The following is a 26,156-nucleotide window of genomic DNA, read 5'->3' on the forward strand; positions in this document are numbered from 1 at the left end:
GGTTTTGTGGGTCATTTCAGTCAATTGGCCTAATATTGTTCTATCTCCCAGTTCATAAGGTAGTGTCTGGGGACTTAAAGGCAGATGAGTGGCCATATAAAGACAAGGACTCCCCAAATTTACTTACTGACAATTCCAACCCTTCAGAATTGACTTCAGAAAAGCTTCTAAAACACCAACAATTGGCCCAGATGGATGAAATTGAGAAAAAAGGCAGAATGTTATCAAGATCCTATTACTGAATTATGGACTGGGCCTAATAAGAAAACCGTTGTACCTAACTTTACTAAAGTATTGTCAATCTTTAATCCAATTTTCTAAAGAGTATCTTTCACAGATGAGAGAATCAGTTTATTAACAAAAATCGGACTCTCAAAGCCTGCCTAAGGTAGCTTCAGGAAAATATGTATATTGGAAGTGTCAACAAGCAAGAACGCATACTCTGTTAAAATGAAAGCAAAGAGATTTATTGAAGGTTCGAAACAGTTTGAACCAGGGACATGTCTGATCTCACAAAGTGAAATCAAATGCTCGAAAATGGTGGAGTAAAAGAGGCATATTTATGACGTAAAATCAAAAACTAAAAGTACAACATTCTGATTGGAAGTTGCAAGGTCAGGGAAGCCAGAGGTGGGACAACTCAAAGTGGGGGCAATACACTATTAGTTGGAAACAAGAAAGTGCACTACTTGGATTGATTAGTTTAACTCCATGGCTGGGGGGGGGGGGTCACAGGGTGATCATAAGGTAATTACCATAAAAGATTTCCTGGGGACTGCTGAAGGAATTTCTGATAAGTGTCTTCTGTCAAGACCCTCCTTTAGGAACATTCTTTCCATAACTTTAGTTTAACCACAGAGAAAAATGTTTTCTTTGTTACATACTTAAGTCTATCTAAGGGTCTGAGTGCCTTGCTTCTGTCCGTTTGTCATACTGTGGGGGCTTGCATGTTGCTGTGACCCTGAAAGCTATGTCACTGGTATTCAAATACTAGCAGAGTCACCCATGGCAGACAGATTTCAACTGAGCTTCCAGACTAAGAGAGACTAACAAGAAGGACCCAGTGGTCTACTTCTGAAAAGAATCAGTCAGCGAAAACCTTATGTATAGCAGGAGACCATTGTCTGATACAGTGCTGGAAGATGAGCCCCTCAGATTGTACGGCACTCAAGGAGGAGCTGTGATGTGGATGGAGTCAAGCTTTCAGGACCTTCATTTGCTGATGTGGCAAACTCAAAATGAGAAGAAATAGCTGCAAACATCCATTAATAATCAGAACATGGAATGTACGAAGTATGAATCTAGGAAAATTGGAAATTGTCAAAAATGAAATGCATAAACAGCAATATCCTAGGCATTAGTCAGCTGAAATGGACTGGTATTGGTCATTTTGATTCAGACAATTATATAGTCTACTACGCCGGGAATGACAACTTGAACAAGAATGGCATTGCGCTCATCCTCAAAAAGAACATTTCAACATCCTGAAGTACAACGCTGTCAGTTACAGGATAATATCCACACGCCTACAAGGAAGACCAGTTAATACAACTGTTATTCAAATTTATACACCAAACACTAAGGCCAAAGATGAAGACATTGGAGATTTTTACCAACTTCTGCAGTCTGAAATTGATCGAACATGCAATCAGGATGCATTGATAATTACTAGTGATTGGAATGTGAAAGCTGGAAACAACGAAGAAGAATTTGTAATTTAAAAATATGACCTTGATGATAGAAACAATGCCGGCGATTACATGATAGAATTTTGCAAGACAAATAAATTCTTCATTGCAAATACCTTTCTTCACTAACATAAACGGCGACTGTACGCGTGGACTTCCCCAGATGGAATACACAGGAATCAAATCGACTACATCTGTGGAAAGAGAAGATGGAAAAGCTCAAAATCATCAGTCAGAACAAGGCCAGGGGCCAACTGCAGAACAAACCATCAGTTGCTCATATGCAAGTTCAAGTTGAAGCTGAAGAAAATTAGAACAAGTCCACAAGAGCCAAAGTATGACCTTGAATATATCCCACCTGAATTTATAGACCATCTCAAGAATAGATTTGACGCGTTGAATACTAATGACCGAAAATCAGATGAGTTCTGGAATGCTATCAAGGACGTCATACATGAAGAAAGCAAGAGGTCATTAAAAAGACAGATGACACAAAATGGATGTCAGAAGAAACTATGAAACTTTCTCTTCAACATAGAGCAGCTGAAGCAAAAGGAAGAAATGATGAAGTAAAAGGGCTGAACAGAAGACTCAAAGGGCAGCTCGAGAAGACAAAGTAAAGTATTATAATGACATGTACAAAGACTGGAGATAGAAAACCAAAAGGGAAGAATGCACTCAACATTTCTCAGGCTGAAAGAACTGAAGAAAAAATTCAAGCCTCGAGTTGCAGTAGTGAAGGATTCTACGGAGAAAATATTAAACAACACAGGAAGCATCAAAAAGAAAATGGAAGGAATACACAAAGTCACTATAACAAAAATAATTGATTGACATTCAACCATTTCAGGAGGTAGCATATGATCAAGAACCGATGGTACTGAAGGAAGAAGTCCAAGCTGCACTGAAGGCATTGGCGAAAAAGAAAGCTCCAGGAATTGACAGAATACCAACTGAGATGTTTCAACAAACAGATGCAGCACTGGAAGTGCTCACTTGTCTATGCCAAACAATTTGGAAGACGGCTACCTGGCCAACTGACTGGAAGCGGTCTATGTTTATGCCTATTCCAAGGAAAGATGATCCAATCAAGTGCAGAAATTATCAAAGAATATCACGAATATCACACACAAGTAAAATTTTGCTGAAGATCATTCCAAAGCAGCTGCAGCAACATATCAACAGAGTATGCCAGAAATTCAAGCCAGATTCAGAAGAGGATGTGGAACCAGGGATATCATTGCTGATGTCAGATGGATCCTGGCTGAAAGCAAAGAATATCAGAAAGATGTTTACCTGTGTTTTATTGACTATGCAAGGCATTCGACTGTGTGCATCACAACAAATTATGGATACCATTGCAAAGAATGGGAGTTCCAGAACGCTTAATTGTGCTTATGAGGAACCTGTACATAGATCAAGAGGCAGTCATTCGAACAGAACAAGGGTACACTTTGTGATTTAATGTCAGGAAAGATGTGCATTAAGGTTGTTTCCTTTCACCATACTTATTCGATCTGTATGCTGAGCAAATAATTCGAGAAGCCAGACTATATGAAGAAGAATGTTACATCAGGATTGGAGGAAGACTCATTAACAGCCTGCATTATGCAGATGACACAACCTTGCTTGCTGAAAGTGAAGAGGACTTGAAGCACTTACTGATGAAGATCAAAGACCACAGTCTTCCGTATGGATTACTCCTCAACATAAAGAAAACAAAAATCCTCAAACTGGACCAATAAGCAACATTATGATAAATGGAGAAAAGACTGAAGCTGTCAAGGATTTCATTTTGCTTGGATCCACAATCAACACTTGTCTTAGTCAGCTAGTGCTGCTATAACAGAAATACCACAAGTGGATGGCTTTAAAAGAGAAATTTATTCTCTCACTGTCTAGTAGGCTACAAGTCCAAATTCAGGACATCAGCTCCAGGAGAAGGCTTTCTCTCTCCGTTGGCTCTGGAGGAAGTTTCTTGTCATTAATCTTCCCCTGGTCGAGAAGCTTCTCAACGCAGGGACCCCGGGTCCAAAGGATGCACTATTTTCCTGGCTCTTGTTTCATGGTGGTATGAGATCCCCATATTTCTCTGCTTGCTTCTCTCTTTTATATCTCAAAAGAGATTGGCTTAAGACACAATGTATCTTGTAGATTGAGTCCTGCCTCATCAACATAACTGCCATTAATTCCATCTCATCAACATCATAGTGACAGGATTCACAACACATAGGAAAATCACATCAGATGACAAAATGGTGGACAATCACACCATATTGAGAATCATGGCCTAGCTAAATTGATACACTTTTTTGGGGGGGACACAATTCAATCCACGACAACACCCATGGAAGCAGCCGCCAAGAAATCAAAAGACATATTGCATTGGGCAAATCTGCTGCAAAAGATCTCTTTGAAGTGTTAACAAGCAAAGATGTCACCTTGAAGACTAAGGTGTGCCTGACACAAGCCATGGTGTTTTAATCGCTTCATATGCATGCGAAAGCTGGGCGACAAATAAGGAAGACAAAAAGAATTGATGCCTTTGAATTGTGGTGTTGTGTTGGCAAAGAATATTGAGTATACCATGGACTGTCAGAAGAAAGAACAAATCTGTCTCGGAAGAAGTACAACCAGAATGCTCCTTAGAAGCAAGGATGGCAAGACTTCGTCTCACATACTTTGGACATGTTATCAGGAGGAATCAGTCCCTGGAGAAGGACGTCATGCTTGGTAAAGTAGAGGGTCAGCAAAAAAGAGGAAGACCCTCAACAAGATGGATTGACACAGTGGCTACAACAGTGGGCTCAAGCATAACAAGGATTGTGAGGATGGCACAGGACCAGGCAGTATTTTGTTCTGTTGTACATGGGGTCACTATGAGTCAGAACGGACTCGATGGCCCCTAACAACAACAATGACAACAAGAGTCTGACAGTTGCAGGGGAAATCCTTTGTTATGTACCTATGTCTGTCTGAGGGTTTGACGGGTGCAAGGGAAATAAGCAAAAGCTAAGATGGAGTTGGGGCTCAGACCTGGTCCAATCATTCTGATATGAGTCAAGCTCCTCAATTTTGGAACTCTTACACATTCCTTCCCTTTGATCAAGGATTTCATTAACATCCTTTGATCACTTTTATATCAATGCTTTCTTATAAAATGCTTTCTTACAGGCGCTTGCACTGATGACACATGATTCGTTAGATGGCTGCCTCCTTAGGTAAGCCTTTAAGAGCCCTAACACTACTGTTTAATAGTTGGGCACTGTCTTAGTCATCTAGTGCTGCTATAACAGAAACACCACAAGTGGATGGTTTTAACAAAGAGAAGTTTATTTCCTCACAGTTAAAGTAGGCTAAAAGTCCAAATTCAGGGCGTCAGCTCCAGGGGAAGGCTTTTTCTCTCCATCGGCCTTCTTCTCTTCAGTGTTCCCCTGGACTAGGAGCTTCTCCGTGCAGGGACCCAAGTCCAAAGGACGCGCTCTGCTCCTGGCACTGCTTTCTTGATGGTATGAGATCCCCCACTCTCTGCTTGCTTCCCTTTCCTTTTATCTCGTGAGAGATAAAAGGTGGTGCAGGCCACACCCCAGGGAAACTCCCTTTACATTGGATGTGACCTGGGTAAGGGTGGTGTTACAATCCCACCCTAATCCTCTTTAACATAAAATTACGATCACAAAATGGAGGCCAACCACACAATTCTGGGAATCATGGCCCAGCCAAATTGATACACACATTTTTTGGGGGACATAATTCAAACCATGACAGGCACCATCTGACCTCTTTACTCTGCTATGGCTTAGCTAATAGGTCTCATCTATGTATATAATTCTCTTCACAGGCATTAAATTAGTCTTTTGAGTCATAACATGGTTATACATTTCATGCAGTATTTGGTCATTCCAATAATTATTACCACAACAATTAACATCATTTTTAATCCAGCTAGCAATACAGGTCTAATTCAGGATCCAATGCCTTCAAGTAACCAGCTGAAAATATCAAACCAAGAGGATTCCGATTCTGAGTCTTCTATATGTAACCAGATATCTTTTCAATGAGTTTTCTTGATATCTTGTTCAACCTCATGGGTATTGTTAATCCAGGTGCAACAAACAAGAACTGTTTGCTATAGCACAAACACCTCATTGTTGGGCTAAAAGAAAGTCTAAGGCTATTCTGTTGTCTAAAACCATTTCTGCAAGGGAGTTTAAGGATTCTTGTTCGGCTGCCATTCCACCAGCAATTTCATTCATGACTTGTTCCATGGAGGCAGACAAATTTCAGAGTACCTGCTCTAATTCAGTTGCTCCATAAAAAGGAAAGAATGATCTTAAAATACCCATAGTTGTCAGTAGATTTCTTGGTCCAAGTCAAGATTTTTAAACTGCTGGCCCAAAGAGTACTTTCATTATAAGAGTATATTTACGATGGAATGCATAAATGGCCTAGAGTGCCCTGGCCTGTCATGGTCCATCCATCGAGACAGGGCAATGCCCAAGAGTGAGGTTTATCACCTGAGTTTGGTATATCAATATAGGGGTATTTTGATCCTCCACATAAGAACACATACACAGGAGAAGCACAAACAATACCTTTTCTGTTGGTACTGCGTGTGTGTGTGTGTGGGGGGGGTTGATGGTTTGATTAACCTGCTCAAGCCAATTATTGTTAAAGAGTTGTCCCAAATCGGTAAGCATGCTATTCTAGAATTGTTGGTTCCCAAGTTAGAGTACAAGGATCTTTTCTTAGTTGCTGGACTCAGGAAGCTAGACTATTATTTATGTTAGCTGGAAGGAGACTCATTCGAAATCTAGGGAATTTAGGATATAAAAACTCATGGGTATAATATTCGGGGGGGGGGGGTTCCAAGCAGCATTAGAGCAATTCTTAGTTTTGATAAAGGTTTAGTTAAAACACAGAATTTGGGGTTGGGCCAGTAATCCAGGGGAATGCCATAAGCTAACACATAGCTCGTTTAAAGGTGGTGATAAATTTAACAATTGCGGGGGGTGGGGCACAGAGCTATAATTCAGCACAGGAAAAGCTGGAGGATCTGAGTTTTCATGCACCATTTGTGGGGAAGGATGGCAGATCCAACAGTCGGTTAAATTAGCAGCCCCAGCTACTGATTGAACTAATCTAATGAAAGCATTTTTTCCAAACCTTGGCAGAAGCAAAGGCAGTAAAAAAGGTTAAGAGCATGAAATTTTTCATATTGATTAATTCACTAGTTAATATGTCCAAGTTGGTAAAATAAGGTTATTTCAAAGGCAGTGTCTTAGTCATCTTGTGCTGCTCTAACAGAACTACCACAAGCGGATGGGTTTCACAAAGAGAAATTTATTTTCTCACAGTCTAGTAGGCCAGAAGTCCAAATTCAGAGCGTCAGCTCCAGAAGAACGCTTTCTCTGCCAGCTCTGGAGGAAGGTCCGTGTCATCAATCTTCCCTTGGTCTGGGAGCTTCTCTGAGCAGGAACCTCAGGTCCAAAGGACGCTCTCTGCTCCCGGTACTTCTTTCTTGGTGGTATGAAGTTCCCAACTCTCTGCTTGCTTCTCTTTCCTTTTATCTTTTGAGAGATAAAAGGTGGTGCAGGCCACACCCCAGGGAAACTCCCTTTACTTTGGATCAGGGATATGACCTGGGTAAGGGTGGTGTTACAATCCCACCCTAATCCTCTTTAACATAAAATTACAATTACAAAATGGAGGCCAACCACACAATTCTGGGAATCATGGCCCAGCCAGACTGATACATTTTGGGGGTGACATAATTCAAACCATGACAGGCAGTAAGTATTAAACTTCAACAACTGGCACTACTAAAGTTCTCCATTACTTGCATGGGAAGAATAAAATGTTAAAACAGATTATACCATAATAGTGCAATAAAGTGGTCAACAAAAGAATAACAAAAACTATAAAACAGAGTCCAAAAATTTTAAGAACTTGCTTGGGGTCTTGTTCTGTGATCTTGGGAAGAGCTGTCTACTTCTGAAGTTGTCTGCTTCTGGCCATCTTGGCATTCTAGGGTGATCCATAAGTCCCCAGAGGTTTCACAAGTCCAGGCAGGTTCTTTGGCCTTCTTTAGCTGTGAGAGATGGGCCCAAGAGCTCACTCCTTCTAGCGTGGCAGCACAAGGGCTGGTGAGGAGCATTAGTAGAGTCCTTTCCAGAGAGGTTATAAGGAATGCTTCAGTTGATGCGTTTTCCAATAGACAAAATCATCTGGGAAAACTGGGTAAGAGCTGAGATTTAGGTTCATCATTATTAAATCTTCTTGAATTTGGGAAAAAGAAGTTTTTCAATAATGCATCAAAGATTGGCAATATTTAAATATACCTTTCTGTATTAAGTTGGGGTCCTTGTAAGCCATATATGGCAAGGACATGGGTCTGCCAGTTACTATTTCATAAGGACTGAGTTTTTGCTTCCCAAATGGAGTAGATCTCAAATTTAGGAGGACTAAGGGAATAATTTTAGTCCAGGTCAGGGTCAATGACTCACCAAGTTTGGCTATTTGGGTTTTAATTACACCATTGGTTCTTTCCACCAATCCAGAAGATTGTGGATGATATGGGCAGTGCAGTTTTTGATAAACTGGAAAAATTTACATATCTCTTGAGTCATTTGCCCAGTAAAGTGAGTATTCCAGTCACTGCAGAGACTTTTTGGAGCTCTGCAAGCACGGATGATATTCCCTAGTGTTTTCTTGGCAACTGTGATGGTTAAGGTTGTGTGTCAACTTGGCTGGGCCATGATCTTCAGTGATTTGGCGGTTATGTAATGATGCAGTCATTCTCCATGATGGGATCTGATGTGATCAGCCAATCAGTTGTAAGGAGAGTTTCCTAGGGGGTGTAGCCTGCATCCAGTGTTTATGGATGTTCTGGCTAAACTCACTGGCTTTTGCTCACTCTGGATCTTGCATCTCGCTTGTCATTATCTCACCTTCGGTTCTTGGGATGTGAGCCAGTTTCCTGCTGTATTACCTGCCGATCTTGGGATTTTTTTCACTTCCGCGATCTGTGAGCCAGCAGCCTGCCATCTGACCTGCCGATCTTGGGTTCATCAGCCCCTGAAGCTACGTGAGTCAGGAAAAGCTTTCAGCCTGATGCCCAACCCATGGACTTGGGATTTGCCAATCTCTTCAACCATGTGAGCCATTTCCTTGAGATAAATCAATCTCTCCCTGCCCACCCCCCAAATATATAGTAGAGCCCTGGAGGTGCAGTGGTTAAGAGCTACGGCTAATAACCAAAAGTTGACAGTTCAAATCCACCAGCCGCTCCTTAGAAACCCAATGGGGCAGTTCTACTCTGTCCTATAGGGTTGCTATGAGTCAGAATTGACTCAACAGCAACAGGTTTGGTTTGGTATATATATATATATATATGTGTATATATATATGTATATGTATATGTATATATATGTGTATATATATATGTATATATGTATATATATGAGTGTATATATATGTGTATATATATATGTGTATATATATGTGTATATATGTGTATATATGTGTATATATGTGTATATATATGTGTGTATATATATGTGTATATGTATGTGTATATATATGTGTATATATGTGTATATGTATGTGTATATATGTGTATATGTATGTGTATATATGTGTATATATGTGTATATATATGTATATATGTATATATATGTATGTATATATGTATATATATGTATATATATGTATGTATATATATATGTATATATATATGTGTGTATATATATATGTGTATATATATATATACATACGCTTCACTGGTTTTGCTTCTCTAGAGAACCCAGGCTAAGACATTTGGTACTGAGAGTGGTTCTAAACTGAATCAATTTTCTAAATTGATTCTCAAGTCTGGTTAGTCTTAAAGATGTTGATGGCTCTGCTTCCAGTAGTAAAGAGGCACTGCTGATCCATGGCATGGGGTGGCAATAGAAATAGGCAAAACATCACCACCAATAGGTCAAGTATTGGTGACAGGCAAGACTCTGGGTGATCACAAGTTTGATACTTTTCTACAATTTTGTCAGAATGAGAAGTATAAGGAAGTTGGTTGGTTGGTCCTACTTTTGCTAGACAAAGTGGTGAAAAAAGGAGATGAGCTCAGGCTTCAGAGCCACAGCTCAAGCACTGCGTGAAAGACCACAAAGTTTCCACTTGTGCCCTGAAAGAAAGCCTTATTTCTTGTAACAGAGTTGATATTGCCGAAAACCAAACCCAGAGTCTTATCATAAGAGTGGCTGAATTACAATGCCTATTGAATTCCCAACCTCAGTTGATGTCTGAGGTTAATTCACGTGGCATTCATTGTCAAAAAGAACATTTCAAGATCTATCCTGAAGTACAATGCTGTCAGTAATAAGATAATATCTATATACCTACAAGGAAGACCAGTTAATACGACTGTTATTCAAATTTACTCACGAACCATTAGTACCAAAGATGAGGAAATTAAAGACTTTTACCAACTTCTGCAGTCTGAAATTAATGAAACATGCAATCAAGATGCATTGATAATTACTGGTGATTGGAACGCAAAAGTTAGAAACAAAGAAGAAGGATTGGTAGTTGGAAAATATGACCTTGGTGATAGAAACAACACCGGAGATACCATGATAGAATTTTGTAAGGCTAAGGGCTTATTCATTGCAAATACCATTTTTCAACAACATAAATGATGACTATACATGTGGATCAGTCCCTGGAGAAGGACATCATGCTTGGTAAAGTAGAGGGTCAGTGAAAAAGAGGAAGACCCTCAATGAGATGGATTTATACAGTGGCTGCAATAATGGGATCGAGCTTAATAACGATTGTGAGGATGTTGCAGGACCGGCAGTGTTTCATTCTGTTGTACATAGCGTCACGATGATTTGAAACCGACTCAACGGCAAGTAACAACAACAACATACATGTGGACCTCACCGGAAGGAAAACAGAGGAATCAACTCAACTACGTCTGTGGAAAGACACTATGGGAAAGCTTAATATCATCAGTCAGAACAAGGACAAGGACCAACTGCGGAACAGACCATCAATTGCTCATATGCAAGTTCAAGTTGAAGCAAAGAAAATTAAAACAACTCCATGAGAACCAAAATATGACCTTGAGTACATCCCACCTGAATTTAGAGACCATCTCAAGGATAGATTTGACACACTGAACACTAATGACCAATGGCCAGATGAATTGTGGGACCACATCAAGGAAATCATACCTGAAGAAAGTAAGAAGTCATTAAAAAGACAGGAAAGAAAGAAAAGACCAAAATGGATGTCAGAAGAGACTCTGATTTGCTCTTGAACATAGAGTAGCTAAAGTGAATGGAAGAAGTGAAGTAAAAGAGCTGAAAAGAAGATCTCAAGGAGTGGCTCGAGAAGACAAAATAAAGTATTATAATGACATGTACAAGACCTGGAGTTAGAAAAACCAAAAGGGAAGAACATGCTCGGCATTTTTCAAGCTGAAATAATTGAAGAAAAAATTCAAGCCTCGACTTGCAATTTTGAAGGATTCTAGGTAAAGTAGAGGGTCAGGGAAAAGAAGGAAGACCACCAACGAGATGGTCTGACACAGTGGCTGCAACAATGAGCTTCAGCATAAAAACAATAGTGAGGATGGCGCAGGACTGAGCAGTGTTTCATTCTGTTGTACGTAGGTCTCTATGAGTCGGAATCGACTCAACAACATCTAACAATAACAACAACAGTCCTGGTGGCACAGCGGTTAAGAACTTAGCTGTTAACTGAAAGGTCAGCCATTTGAATCCACCAGCAGCTCCTTGGAAACCCTATGGGGCAGCTCTACTGTGTCCTATAGGGTCACTATGAGTCGGATTCAACTCGACGGCAGCGGGTTTTATTTGTTTTTTTGTTTTTTTAAGGGTAATATTTTAAATGACAGAGGAATCATCAAAAGAAGATGGAAGGAATATACAGTGTCACTGTACCAAAAATAATTGGTCGACGTTCAACCATTTCAGGGGGTAGCATATGATTAAGAACCGATGGTACTGAAGGAAGAAGTCCAAGCTGCACTGAAGGCATTGGCGAGAAACAAGCCTTCAGGAATTGATAGAATACCAATTGAGAGGATCCAACAAACTGATGCAGCGCTGGATTCCCATACTCGTCTATGTCAAGAAATTTGGAAGACGGCTAACTGGCTAACCGACTGGAAGAGATCCGTATTTGTACCCATTCCAAAGAGAGGTGATCCAACAGAATATGCAAATTATCAAACAATATCATTAATATCACACATAAAATTTTGCTGAAGATCATTCAAAAGTGGTTGCAGCAGTACATCAACACAGAGCTGCCAGAAGTTCAAGCAAGATTCAGAAGAGGACTTGGAACAAGGAATATCATTGCTGATGTGAGATGGATCTTGGCTGAAAACAGAGAAGACAAGAAAAATGTTTACTTGTATTTTCTTGACTATGTAAAGGCATTCGACTTTGTGGATAACAACTAATTATGGATAACAATGCAAAGAATGGGAATTCCAGAACACTTAATTGTGCTCATGAGGAACCCAGTACATAGACCAAGAGGCAGTCCTTCAAACAGAACAAGGGGATACTGCGTGGTTTGCAGTCAGGAAAGGGGTGCGTCAACGTTGTATCCTTTCACCATACTTATTCAATCTGTAGGCTGAGCAAGTAATCCGAAAAGCTGGACTATATGAAGAAGAACGTGGTATTGTGATTGGAGAAAGGTGCATTAACAACCTGCAGTATGCAGATGACATAACTTCGCTTTCTGAAAATGAAGAGGACTTGAAGCACTTACTGATGAAGATAAAAGATTACATCCTTCAATATGAATTGCACCTCAACATAAAGAAAACAAAAATCCTCACAACCGGACCTACAAGAAACACCATGATAAAGGGAGAAAAAAATTGAAATTGTCAAGGATTTCATTTTACTTGGATCCACAATCAACGTTCCTGGAAGCAGCAATCAAGAAATCAGATGATGTATTGCGTTGGGCAAATCTGCTGAAAAACACCTTTTATAAGTGTTGAAAAGCAAAGATATCACTTTGAGGACTAAGGTGTGCCTGACCCAAGCCATGGTATTTTTAATTGCCTCATATGCATGAGAATGCTGGACCTGAATAAGGAAGACCAAAAAAGAATTGCTGCCTTTGAGTTATGGGGTTAGCATAGAGTATTGAATATACCATAGTCTGCCAGAAGAACGACCAGATCTGTCTTGGAAGAAGTACAGCCAGAATGTGCCTTAGAAGCAAGGATGGAGCGTCTTTGTGTCACGTACTCTGGACATGTTATGAGGAGGGACCAGTCCCTAGAGAAAGGCATCAAGCTTGGTAAAGTGGAGGGTCAATGAAAAAGAGGAAGACCCTCAGTGAGATGGATTGACACAGTGGCTGGACAACGGGCTCAAGCATAGCAATGATTGTGAGGATGGCACATGACCGGACAGTGTTGTGTTCTGTTGTACATGGGTCCTTATGAGTCGGAGCCAACTGGACTGCACCTAAAAACAGCAACAATATATATACTTTTCTCCAGTTTTGCTTCTCTAGAGAACCCAGCCTAAGACAGCCACCTAAGTAGCATTAGCATTTTTATATGAAATAGCTTCCACTCGGTGTGAGGATAAGCACAACATTACTAAAACATACTTGAAGCCATTTGATAGTGGGAGCAGAATAAAGTCTAATTACCATTGAAGCATAGGCCCAGAGGGCAAGTTGTGTTTTCCTGAAGGCATTTGAAGGTGCTTCCCAGCGTTATAATGGGGGCAACGCCAGCAATTGGTGATGATATGTTCAGAAGCTTCAAAAAATTTACCCCACCAATATTTCTTCAAGGTTTAAATTATCTTATCTCATCCCATATGAAAATTCATATGCAAAGCCATGGCCATGGGGACATGTAGATATCTGGGAATGACAGGTTTATCATTAGGTCGCATCCATAATCTAGTGGTGGTGTTAAAAGAGCAACCTCATTGTTTCTAATCTTCAATTTCTGCAATAGGAGCTGTTTTGCATTGAATTGTATCCCGCAGAAATGTGTGTCAACTCGGCTAGGCCATGATTCCCAGTATCATGTGGTTGTCCTCCATTTTTTTATCTTATATAATTATGCTATGTGTTGTAAATCCTAACCTCTATTATGTTAATGAGGCAGGATTATAAGCAGTTAGGTCAATGAGGCAGAACACAATCTACAGGATTAGGTTGTACCTTGAGTCAATGTCTTTTGAGATATAAAAGAGAGATGTGAGCAGAGAGGAGAGGGACCTCACACCACCAAGAAAGAAGAGCCAGGAATGGAACACGTCCTTTGGACCTGGGGTTCCTGTGCTGAGAAACTCCTAGACCAAGGGAAGATTGATGAAAAGGACCTTCCCCCAGAGCCAACAGAGAGAGAGAAACTCTTCCCTTGAGCTGGCACCCTGAATTCAAAGTTCTAGCCTCCTAAACTGTGAGAGAATAAATTTCTGTTTGTTAAAGCCATCCACTTGTAGCATTTCTGTTATAGCAGAACTAGATAACTAAGACAGGAGCAATCCATTGTCTTTTAAGAATACTTTCTGAAGTTAGTTCTGAAGTGGTCATATATTACATGATCATGTCATGGATGTCCTTATCTCCCTCCTTTTCATCATGATCTGAGTTACAGTGATCATGCGTAAGAATTCCTTTAGTTATTACAGGAGTAAGGAGGATTTGGGAGGCAGCCTGTTTAGCTGCTTTATCTGCTAAAGTGTTTCCTTTAATCTCCTCTGTTTGAGGTATTCCCTTAGGCTGATGGGCTTGTATTTTGATGACAGTATCTCAGAGAGGAGTAAAAAAGGCTTCTAACTAGTCTGCTACTTAGGGGTCATTTTTAATTGGGTCCCAGAGAATGTTAGGAACCCCCGCTATTTCCATAAAAACACATTGCCATCAAGTCAATTCCAACTCATCGCGACCCTTTGGGACAGAGTAGAATTTCCCCATAGCATTTCCAAGGAGCATCTGGTGGATTCGAACTGCTATCTTTTTGGTTATCAGGCAAGCTCTTAACCACTACTCCACCAGGGCTCCCCTCCATTCCCATAGCATACAAAACCATAAACTACCCCGAAACCATACCTGAAGTCAGTGTAAACAGTAACTGGCCATCCAGAAGCCAGTTTGCAAGCCCTCATGAGTGCAATCAGTTCAGCCTGTTGAGCTGAGGTGACTTCAGGAAAAGCACTGCTTTCAAGAATATCAGTAGAGGTGGTAACAGCAGAGCCTCCCTAGTAATGAGAGCTGTTGGGGTGGAGTCTTAAATATGACTCATCAACAAATAATTGAGGAGCCCTGGTGGCACAGTGGTTAAGTGCTTGGTTGCTTCCTAATTGAAAGGCGGGCAGTTCAAACCCACCAGCCACTCCACAGGAGAAAGATATAGCAGTCTGTTTGTATAAAGATTATAGCCTTGGAAACCCTGTGGGGCAGTTCTACTCTGTCCTACAGTGTCACTATGAGTCGGAATCAACTCCATGGCAATGGGTTTATTGGAGCCCTAGTGGAGCAGTGGATCAGGGTTAAAAAGAGGAGTTTCCTTCAAATCCTTTCTAGGGGACAGAATTTGTTCAGTTAAGCCTAAACAATCATGTGGGTGTGATTGGTGCTGTCTGGATTGGGTAAAAGGGCGGCTGGATTTAAGCAGGCTACCGTAAGTAGCCTAATGTTAGAGGCAACCAGGAGGAGGACCTCATAAGAAGTCAGTCTGTTAGCTGCAACTGCTGTGTTAAAGTGGAGTTTAAAATGGCAGACACTTCATGAGGAGTATAAACATCCAGGAAATTTCCTAAAACTGTATCTGCCATTGTGTCCACTAGTCTGGCCGTGGCAGCAACTGTTCTGAGGTAAAGAGGGTAACCCCTGGAGACTGAATCTACTTGGAGGCTGTAGTAGACAACTACTCTTTGTTGTCCTCCATGTTTCTGAGTGAGGACTCCTAAGGCATTCCCATACACCTCTTGAACGAAAAGTGAAAAATCTAAATGGTAATTAAGGAATCCTACAGCTTGGGTGTAAGTTAATGACCCCTTAAATGTCAGTATGGCCTTTTTGCCATCCTCTGAAAACTGAAAGGGGTCAGGCTCTGAAGCCTTTAGGTATTGATACAATTGTTGAGCCTGCAAAGAAAAATTTAGTATCCAAGTTTTGCAATATCCTCAAAGTCCCAAAAATCCCCTTAGCTGTTTTTTTTTTTTTTTTTTTTTTTTTTTTTGGTACTGGGGACAGGAAAAGCTATATAGTTTCTTTTATTTTTGGGTCAATAGTGATCCCCTTTGTTGAGATTATATGTCCTAAATATTAACTGACATGTGGGCCAGTTGCAATTACTCTTTAGAGGCTTTGTGCCCACCATTAGCCAAAAGTTCTAACAAAAGAATGCTGTCTTTGAGACAAACTTGTTTAGATTTATAGCAGACCAGTCAATCATCAACATATTATAATAAAATGGATCCATGGGCAAATCATAAAGGTTGTAGGTCTGCATGTAAAATCTGAGAAGTGGGGACTTGGTGAAGCCTTGTGGCATCACAGTCCAAGTGTATTGCCAGTACCCCAAGTAAAAGCAAAACAGATATTGGCTACTGGGGTGGACAGAAATACTGAAAAATCACTTCAAAGATCAACCACTGTAAAGTGAGAGGCTTCAGGGCACACGTTAGAAATAAATAAATGTGGATTAGAGACCACAGGAAATCTAGGAACCACAACGCAGTTAATGGCATTTAGATCCTGTCCTAACCCCCAATCATGATTGCTTCTCTTCTTAACAGGAAAAACAAGAGTGTTACAATGGCTAGTGCAGGGAATAATTAAACCTTTAGCAAGAAAATCCTGAATTATTGGAGTAAGTACTTCTTTTGACTCTTGCTTTAAAGGGTACTGGGGGATTTTAGGTAAAGGGTTTTTGGAGGTATTGACTTGAAATACAATGGGGTCTTCTGACAGCACCCGGCCAACCAACATCTGTGGAAGTTGTGGCCCACAGGATTTCTGGTACTGAAGCGAGATAGTCTAAAGCAGTGAAAGGAGCAAAGGAGCTTCCTTCCTGCAGGGGCAAAGTAAGTGCTTGTAACAAACAACCTTCTCCTGTGAGATTCCCTCAATTTCGTGGTGCCTGTCAGGGAGTTCTAATAATATTTCCATCTTTTCATTCAATTGTATATGACAGTTCCATTTACCTAATAAGTCTCTTCCTATTAAAAGAACTGGGGTATCATGACTAAGTAGAAAAGTACGCAGGACCAAAAGGTATGGGATTGGGCTTAGGTGGGCTCGTTTATTCATTATTAGCAACTCCCACAATACTAGAGGTTTCAGTACTCCGGGTCATAGACTTCAGTAAACATGTGGGGTTGATGGCGGACAGGGTTGGACCAGTGTCGATTAAAATTTTACTATGTTCCCCATTAACTTGAATAATTGTTTCTCCTTAAGGATTTAAATCCACCACGGGTAAAGCTCCTGTTTTGTCCTTAGAGACCCTTCATTCTGATTTATATTGAACTTTGTCTAATGGTGCTGTTGTTGTCGTTAGGTGCTGTCAAGTCAGTTCTGACTCATAGCAACCCTATGTACAACAGAACAAAACACTGCCTTGACCTGAGCCATCCTCACAATACTTTTTATGCTTGAGCCCATTGTTGCAGCCACTGTGTCAATCCATCTCGTTGAGGGTCTTCGGCTTTCTTGCTGATCCTCTACTTTACCAAGCATGATGTCCTTCTCCAGGGACTGATCCCTCCTGATGACATGTCTAACATATGAGAGATGTAGTCTCACCATCTTTGCTTCTAAGGAGCACGCTGGTTGTACTTTTTCCAAGACAGATTTATTCATTCTTTTGGCAGTTCATGGTATATTCAATATTCTTCACCAACACCACAATTCAAAGGCGTCAATTCTTTGGTCTTCCTTATTCATTGTCCAGCTTTCGCATGTATATGAGGCGATTGAAAACACGATGGCTTGGGTCAGGTGCACCTTAGTCTTCAAGGTGACATCTTTGCTTTTCAACACTTTAGAGAGGTCTTTTACAGCAGATTTGCCCAATGCAATGCATCTTTTGATTTCCTGACTGCTGCTTCCATGAGTGTTGATTGTGGATCCAAGTAAAATGAAATCTTTGACAACTTCAATCTTTTCTCCATTTATCATGATGTTGCTTATTGGTCCAGTGGTGAGGATTTTTGTTTTCTTTATGTTGAGGTGTAATCCATACTGCAGGCTGTGGTCTTTGATCTTCATCAGTAAGTGCTTCAAGTCCTCTTCACTTTCCGCAAGCAAGGTTGTGTCATCTGCATAACACAGGTTGTTAACGAGTCTTCCTCCAACTCTGATGCCCCGTTCTTCTTCATATAGTCCAGCTTCTTGGATTATTTGCTCAGCATACAGATTGAATAGGTATGGTGAAAGGATACAACCCTGATGCACAACTTTCCTGACTTTAAACCATGCATATCCTCTTGTTCTGTTTGAATGGCCAGTTCCTCATGAGCACAATTAAGTGTTCTGGAATTTCCATTGTTTGCAATTTTATCCATAATTTGTTATGATCCACACAGTCGAATGTGTTTGCATAGTTAATAAAACACAAGTAAACATCTTTCTGGTATTCTCTGCTTTCAGCCAGCGGCCACCTGAAGTCAGCAATGATATCCCTAGTTCCATGTCCTCTTCTGAATCCAGTTTGAATTTCTGGCCGTTCCTTGTCCATATACTGCTGCAGCTGCTTTTGAATGATCTTTGGCAAAATACTACTTGTGTTTGATATTAATGAATTGTTCGATGATTTCTGCAGTTGGTTGGATTACCTTTCTCGGGAATAGGAATAAATATGGACCTCTCCCAGTCGGTTGACCAGGTAGCTGTCTTCCAAATTTCTTGGCATAGACAAGTGAGCACTTCCAGCACTGCATCGTTTGTTGAAACATCTCAGTTGGTATTCCGTCAATTCCTGGAGCCTTGTTTTTCGCCAATGCCTTCATGCAGCTTGAACTTCTTCCTTCAGTACCAGTGGTTCCTGATCATATGCTACCTCCTGAAATGGCTGAACATCAACCGATTCTTTTTGATACAGTGACTCTGTGTATTCTTTCCATCTTCTTTTGATGCTTTCTGCGTCGTTTAATATTTTCCCTGTAGAACCTTTGATATTGCATCTCGAGGCTTGAATTTTTTCTTCAGTTCCTTCAGCTTGAGAAATGTCGAGCATGTTCTTCCCTTTTGGTTTTCTATCTCCAGCTTTTTGTACAAGTCATTATAATACTTTACTTTGTCTTCTTTAGCCATTCTTTGAAATCTTCTGTTCAGCTCTTTTGCTTGATCATTTCTTCTTTTCTCTTTAGTTACTTGACATTCAAGAGCAAGTTTCAGAGTCTCTTCTGACATCCATTCTGGTCTTTCCTTTCTTTCCTGTCTTTTAACGTCCTCTGCTTTCTTCGTGTATGACGTCCTTGATGTCATTCCACAACTCGTCTGGTCTTCAGTTATTAATGTTCAACGCGTCAAATCTGGAGATGGTCTCTAAATTTTAAAGGTAGGTTGCCTATTTTATTCTTTAACTTTATACATTCCTTAAAATACGCAGGCTTTTTTTTTTTTTGTTTGTTTGTTTTTGTTTGTTTTTTTTTACAATACCGTCATAACAATTACCAGGGTTAGTGCCTCCAAAGAACTTAAATCCCTTCTGATTACCAAAAAAACTCGTTTGCGTCAAGTCAATTCTGACTCATAGCGACCCTATAGGACAGAGTAGAAATGCCCCATAGGGTTTCCAAGGAGCAGCTGGTGGATTTGAACTGTCGACTTTTTTGGTTAGCAGCCAAGCTCTTAACTATGCCACCAGGGCTCCTCCTTTTGATTAGGAGACTGTAATTGGCGTTATTGTAAAGCTATTGATTTATTCAGTCTTGGTAGTTTTTTTAGTTTCTAAGGTTTGAGTAAGTTCATGAGCTAAACCAGTCAGCTGGGCCATTGAGGTGGCCTTCCAATGCAACCGATGCCTTTTTACTAAGGTTGAAAATTTAGAGTTAAGGCTGGACACAAAGGCTGCATTAAAAGCTCCTGATGCCCCTGGGGTAGAAGAGTCAAGCCCAGAATGTTCAGTAAATCTCTGAAGGAGCTGATTATGGTAATCGTAAACACTTTTATCTTTATTCTATATGCAAGAGTGGATTTTTGACCAGTCTATTATGGAGGAAAGGCTTTAATGGGCACCAAGTAAATCCTTGCCTTTTTTCCAGGGTTCTTGGAGCAAATCATCAGCTGTCTTACTTGTACCTAAGGCTAGACCAAGTTGAGGATCTTTCCAATCAGCATGTTCCAACCATAACTGAGCATCCCCAGGGGTTGTTAACATGAGAACCCGCTCATATAAATTAGGTAACCCGGGTTGGTAAGCTTCAATAAGAATTTTGAATTATTTAGCAAATGTATAGGGGTCCTTTTGTACATCTGGAAAATCTTTAACAGTGGTATGTAATTCAGGACTGGTCCAAGGAACAAAGGACCTGCTTGGATCTTTGGGAGTTTCCTAGTACCAATTCCAGGACATGGAGGTTGGATTTTAAAAAGCATTTCAGGGACAAGTTTTTCTTCCTTAGCAGATTCCTTAGGAAAGAAAGGAAGTTCTGAGAGGGTGTTAGTAGGGGAGTAAGAAGGTAGGGATGAATATAGAGAGGATACAGCCGGCTGAGGAGCAGAGGGATAGGGGGTAGGTGCCCCACATTCTAACTCCTTTTGTCTTTTAGTCAATTTAGAAATAGTATCTTGCATGGAAGCTAGACTGCTTTCTTGATGTCTTAGTCATCTAGTGCTGCTATAGCAGATATACCCCAAGTGGATGGCTTTAACAAAGAGAAATTTATTATCTCACAGTTGAGGAGGCTGAAAGGCCAAATACAGGGTTCCAGCTCTAGGGGAGGGCTTTGTCTCTCTGTCTTCTCTGGGGGAAGGTCCTTGTCATCAGTCTTCCCTGGTGAGGAGCTTCTCAACACAGGGATCCTGGGTCCAAAGGACACACTATTCTCCTGGCTCTTGTTTCTTGGTGGTATGAGGTCCCTCCTGTTTCTCTGCTCACTTCTCTCTTTCATATCTCAAAAGAAATTTATTTAAGACACAACCTAATCTTGTAAATTGAGTCTTGCCTCATTAACATGTTGCTGTTGTTAGATGCCATCGAGTCGGTTCTGACCCATAGTGACCCTTTGTACAAGAGAACAAAACACTGCCCAGTCCTGCGCCATCCTCATAATCGTAGTTATGCTCAATTCCATTGTTGCAGCTGCTACTGTCAATCCATCTCGTTGAGGGTCTTCCTCTTTTTCGCTGACCCTCTACTTTACCAAGCATGATGTCCTTCTCCAGGGACTGATCTCTCCTGACAACATGTCCAAAGTAGATAAGACGTAGTCTTGCCATCCTTGCTTCTAAGGAGCATTCTGGGTGTACTTCTTCCAAGACAGATTTGTTCATTCTTTTGGCAGTCCATGGTATATTTGGTATTCTTCACCAACACCACAGTTCAAAGGCACCAATTCTTCTTCAGTCTTCCTTATTCATTGTCCAGCTTTCACATGCATATAAGGCGATTGAAAACACGATGGCTTGGGCCAGGTGCACCTTAGTCTTCAAGGTTACATGTATGCTTTGGAACACTTTAAAGGGGTCTTTTGCAGCAGATTTGTCCAATGCAATGCATCTTTTGATTTCATGACTGCTGTTTCCATGGGTGTTGATTGTGGATCCAGGTAAAATGATATCCTTGACAGCTTCAATCTTTTCTCCGTTTATCATAATGTTGCTTATTGGTCCAGTTGTGAGGATTTTCGTTTTCTTTATGTTGAAGTGTAATCCATACTGAAAGCTGTGGTCTTTGATCTTCATCAGTAAGTGCTTCAAGTCCTCTTCATTTTCAGCAAGCAAGGTTGTGTCATCTGCATAACGCAGGTTGTTAACGCATCTTCCTCCAATCTTGACGGCCCATTCTTCTTCATAGAGTCTAGCTTCTCTGATTATTGGCTCAGCATACAGATTGAATAGGTATGGTGAAAGAATACAACCCTGATGCACACCCTTCCTGACTTTAAACCATGAGGTATTCCCTTGTTCTGTTTGAACAACTGCCTCTTGATCTGTGTACAGGTTCCTCATGAGCACAATTAAGTGTTCTGGAATTCCTGTTTTTCACAGTGTTATCCATAGTTTGTTATGATCTGATCCATACAATGGAATGTCTTTGCATAGTCAATAAAACACAAGTAAACATCTTTCTGGTATTCTCTGCTTTCAGCCAGAATACATCTGACATCAGCAATGATATCCCTGGTTCTGCATCCTTTTCTGAATCCGGCTTGAATTTCTAGCAGTTCCCTGTTAATATACTGCTGCAGCTGCTTTTGAATGATCTTCCGCAAAATTTTACTTTCATGTGATATTAATGAAATTGTTCGATAATTTCCGCATTCAGTTGGATCACCTTTCTTGTGAATAAGCATAAATAGGGATCTCTTCCAGTCAGTTGGCCAGGTGGTTGTCTTCCAAATTTCTTGGCATAGACGAGTGAGCACTTCCAGTGCTGCAACTGTTTGCTGAAAAATCTCAGTTGATATTCCGTCAATTCATGGAGCCTTATTTTTCACCAATGCCTTCAGTGCAACTTGGACCTCTTCCTTCAGTACCATTGGTTCCTGATCATATGCTACCTCTTGAAATGGTTGAGCATCGACCAGTTCTCTTTGGTATAATGACTCTGTGTAGTCCTTCCATCTTCTTTTGATGCTTCCTGAGTTGTTTAATATTTTCCCTATAGAATACTTCACTATTGCAACTCAAGCCTTGAATTTTTTCTTCAATTCTTTCAGCTTGAGAAATGCTAACCGTGTTCTTCCCTTTTGATTTTCTATCTTCAGGTCTTTGCACATGTCATTACTTTGTCTTCTCGAGCCACCCGTTGAATCTTCTGTTCAGTTCTTTAACTTCATCATTTCTTCCTTACGCTTTAGCTACTAGACGTTCAAGAACACGTTTCAGAGTCTCTTCTGACATCCATTTTGGTCTTTTTTTCTTTCCTGTCTTTTTAATGACCTCTTGCTTTCTTCATGTATGATGTTTTTGATGTTATTCCACAACTCATCTGGTCTTCTATCATTAGTGTTCAACAGATCAAATCTATTCTTGAGATGGTCTCTAAATTCGGGTGGGATATATCTGAGGTCGTACTTTGGCTGTCGAGGACTTGTTCTAATTTTCTTCAATTTCAACTTGAACTTGCATGTGAGCAAGTGATGCTCTGCTCTGCAGTCAGCCCCTGGCCTTGTTCTGACTGATGATATTGAGCTTTTCCATCATCTATTTCCACAGGTGTAATCGATTTGATTCCTGTGTATTCCATCTAGGGAGGTCCATGTGTATAGTCTCCGTTTATGTTGGTGAAAAAAGGTATTTGCAACGAAGGATTTATTGGTCTTGTAAAATTCTGTCATGTGATCTCCGGCATCGTTTCTATCACCAAGGCCATATTTTCCAACTACCGATCCTTCTTTGTTTCCAACTTTCACATTCTAATCACCAGTAATTACCAATGCATCCTGATTGCATGTTCTGTCAATTTCAGACTGCAGAAGTTGGTAAAAATCTTCAATTTCTTCATCTTTGGCCTTAGTGGTTGGTGCATTAATTTGAATAACAGTCGTATGAACTGGTCTTCCTTGTTGGTGTATGGATATTATCCTATCACTGACAGCGTTGTACTTCAGGATAGATCTTGAAATGTTCTTTTTGATGATGAATGCAAAGCCATTCCTCTTCAAGTTGTCTTTCCTGGCATAGTAGACCATATGATTGTCTGATTCAAAATGGCCAATACCCCAAAGGGGCAGCTTCTGTCCACAGGTGAGATGGGGAGGCAGAGAGAGTTAGGAGCAGGTTGAATGGTCATGGTGAATCAGGGGCAGAAAGGAGGAGTGTGCTGTCACAGAATGGGGTGAGCAATTAACGTCTCATAACAATGTATGCAAAAAAAATTTGTAAGGGAGACTACCTTGAAATGTAAACTTCATTTAATAATAACAATAAAAAAAAGCAAATTACCAATACCAGTCCATTTCAGCTCACTAATGCCTAGAATGTCGATGTTTATGCATTCCATTTCATTTTTGACAGTTTCCAATGTTCCTAGATTCATACTTTGTACATTCCATGTTCCTATTATTAATGAATGTTTGCAGCTGTTTCTTCTCATTTTTAGTCGTGCCACATCAGCAAATGAAGGTTCCAAAAGCTTGACTCCATCCGCGTCATTAAGGTTAACTCTACTTTGAGGCGGCAGCTCTTCCCCTGTCGTCTTTTGAGTGCCTTCCATCCTGAGGTGCTCGTCTTCCAGGGCTGCATCAGACAATGTCTGCTGCTATTCGTAAGATTTTCACTGGCTAATTCTTTTCAGAAGTTGACTGCCAGATCCTTCTTCCTAGTCTGTCTTAGTCTGTAAACTCAGCTGAAACCTGTCTGTCATAGGTGAACTTGCTGGTATTTGAATACTGTGGCATAGCTTCCAGCATCACAGCAACACACAAGCTCCCACAGTGCGACAAACTGACAGATCTGTGGGGGAACTGACAGACAAGTGTCATTAACATACCTGCCTCTAATCCTACCTCATTAACATCATAGAGGTAGGATTTATAACACACAGGAAAATCACATCAGATGACAAAGTGGTGAACAATCACACAATACTGGAAATCATGGATTAGCCAAGTTGACACACTTTTTGGGGGGGAACACAATTCAATCCATAACAATCCACTGTTTGGCACCCCAAAATTTATGTCATTGCCACATGTAAAACACTTTCACCCCATCATATTATAGCAAAAGTCTTAAATCAACTCTAAGTCCAAAATCCAAAAATTCCTCTTCACCGGTGAAATCTAGAATACAAGTTATCTGCTTCCAAAGTACAATGGTGGAACAGGCACAAGCTAGACATTTCCATTACAAGTGGGAGAAATTAGAGGAAAAGAAGGGATAACAAGCACCGAGCAAGTCAGCAGAACATAATACAATAGCCCTCAAGCCTTGAAAATAATCCTCTGTTCTCTGAGACCATTTAGATAATGGCCCTGAATGTCAGAGTCTAGGTAATGGCCACACTCTCTGGATTCAGAGTGGAAGCCCCTTGGCCCTGGGCTTCAGCTCCACCTTCCAAGCCCACTGGAATGGCAATTCTGTTCCCTCAGCTTTGGGAATCCCCATTCTCCTAGTCCATCTGAGTGGCAACTCCACCCTTTGAGGTCCCAGAGATCATGGCCCTACCCTTTGAGACTGAGGCAGCTCTGCTTCCTGTGTTCTCTGTCTCTTCAGCTTCTGATTCTCTGTTCTTTGGCCTCTTGACCCCTGGGCCTCACTGCCCGTGTCTGCCCTGCTAGGTCAAGTGTTTCAAAGCTATTTAGCTCCATCAATAAATGTCTGGAAGCACCCCACTTTACCCGTAAACTTCAGCTGGCAGGCACTCAGCTCTCTTGCTCTGTGGGTTGGCAAGCCTAGCTCCACTGATAAGTGCCCGGAGGCACCCCACTCTTCCAGGAAGCCTCCTGTGCAAAGGCACTCAGCTCTCTCACTCCGTGGGTCAGCTTCAGCCCAGTCTTGTGCTGGTCTCCTGGTTCTGCTACTCAAGTTTCTCTGCTGCTGCTTCTTGCCATCTGCGCCATCTCCAGTGTAACAGCTTTCCTCACTTCCTTCTGAGTGCTCACCAGAATTGTCTTTGACATTCATAATTCCATGAACAATCTCTTTAAGGCCATCTGGGATTTTACTGTTAGGCACTTTAAAACTCTTCCAGCCTCTGTCCATTCACAGCTTCAAAACTGCTTCCACATTTTAGGTATCTGTTAAGGCAACACCCTACTCTGACTACCAAATTCTGTCTTAGTCATCTAGTGCTGCTATAGCAGAAGTATCACCAGTGAATGGCTTTAACAAAGAGAAATTTATTCTGTCACATTTTAGGAGGCTAGAAGTCCAAATTCAGGGTGCCAGCTCTAGGGCAAGGCTTTCTCTCTCTGTCAGCTCTGGGGGAATGTCCTTGTCATCAATCTTCCCCGGTCGAGGAGTTTCTCAGCACAGGGACCCCGGGTCCAAAAGATGCACTATTCTCCTGGCTCTTGTTGCTTGGTGGTATGAGGTCCCCCTGTCTCTCTGCCCACTTCTCTCTTTTATATCTCAAAAGAGATTGACTTAAAACACAATCTAATCTTGTAGATTGAGTCCTGCCTCATTAACATAACTGCTGCTAATACCACCTAATTAACATCATAGAGATTGGGTTTACAACACATAGGAAAATCACGTCAGATGACAAAATGGTGGACGATCACACAATGCTGGGAATCATGGACTAGCCAAGTTGACACACAT

This window comes from Trichechus manatus, unplaced genomic scaffold (assembly GCF_000243295.1).
Source record: "Trichechus manatus latirostris isolate Lorelei unplaced genomic scaffold, TriManLat1.0 scaffold00057, whole genome shotgun sequence".
NCBI classification, from domain to species: Eukaryota; Metazoa; Chordata; class Mammalia; order Sirenia; family Trichechidae; genus Trichechus; species Trichechus manatus.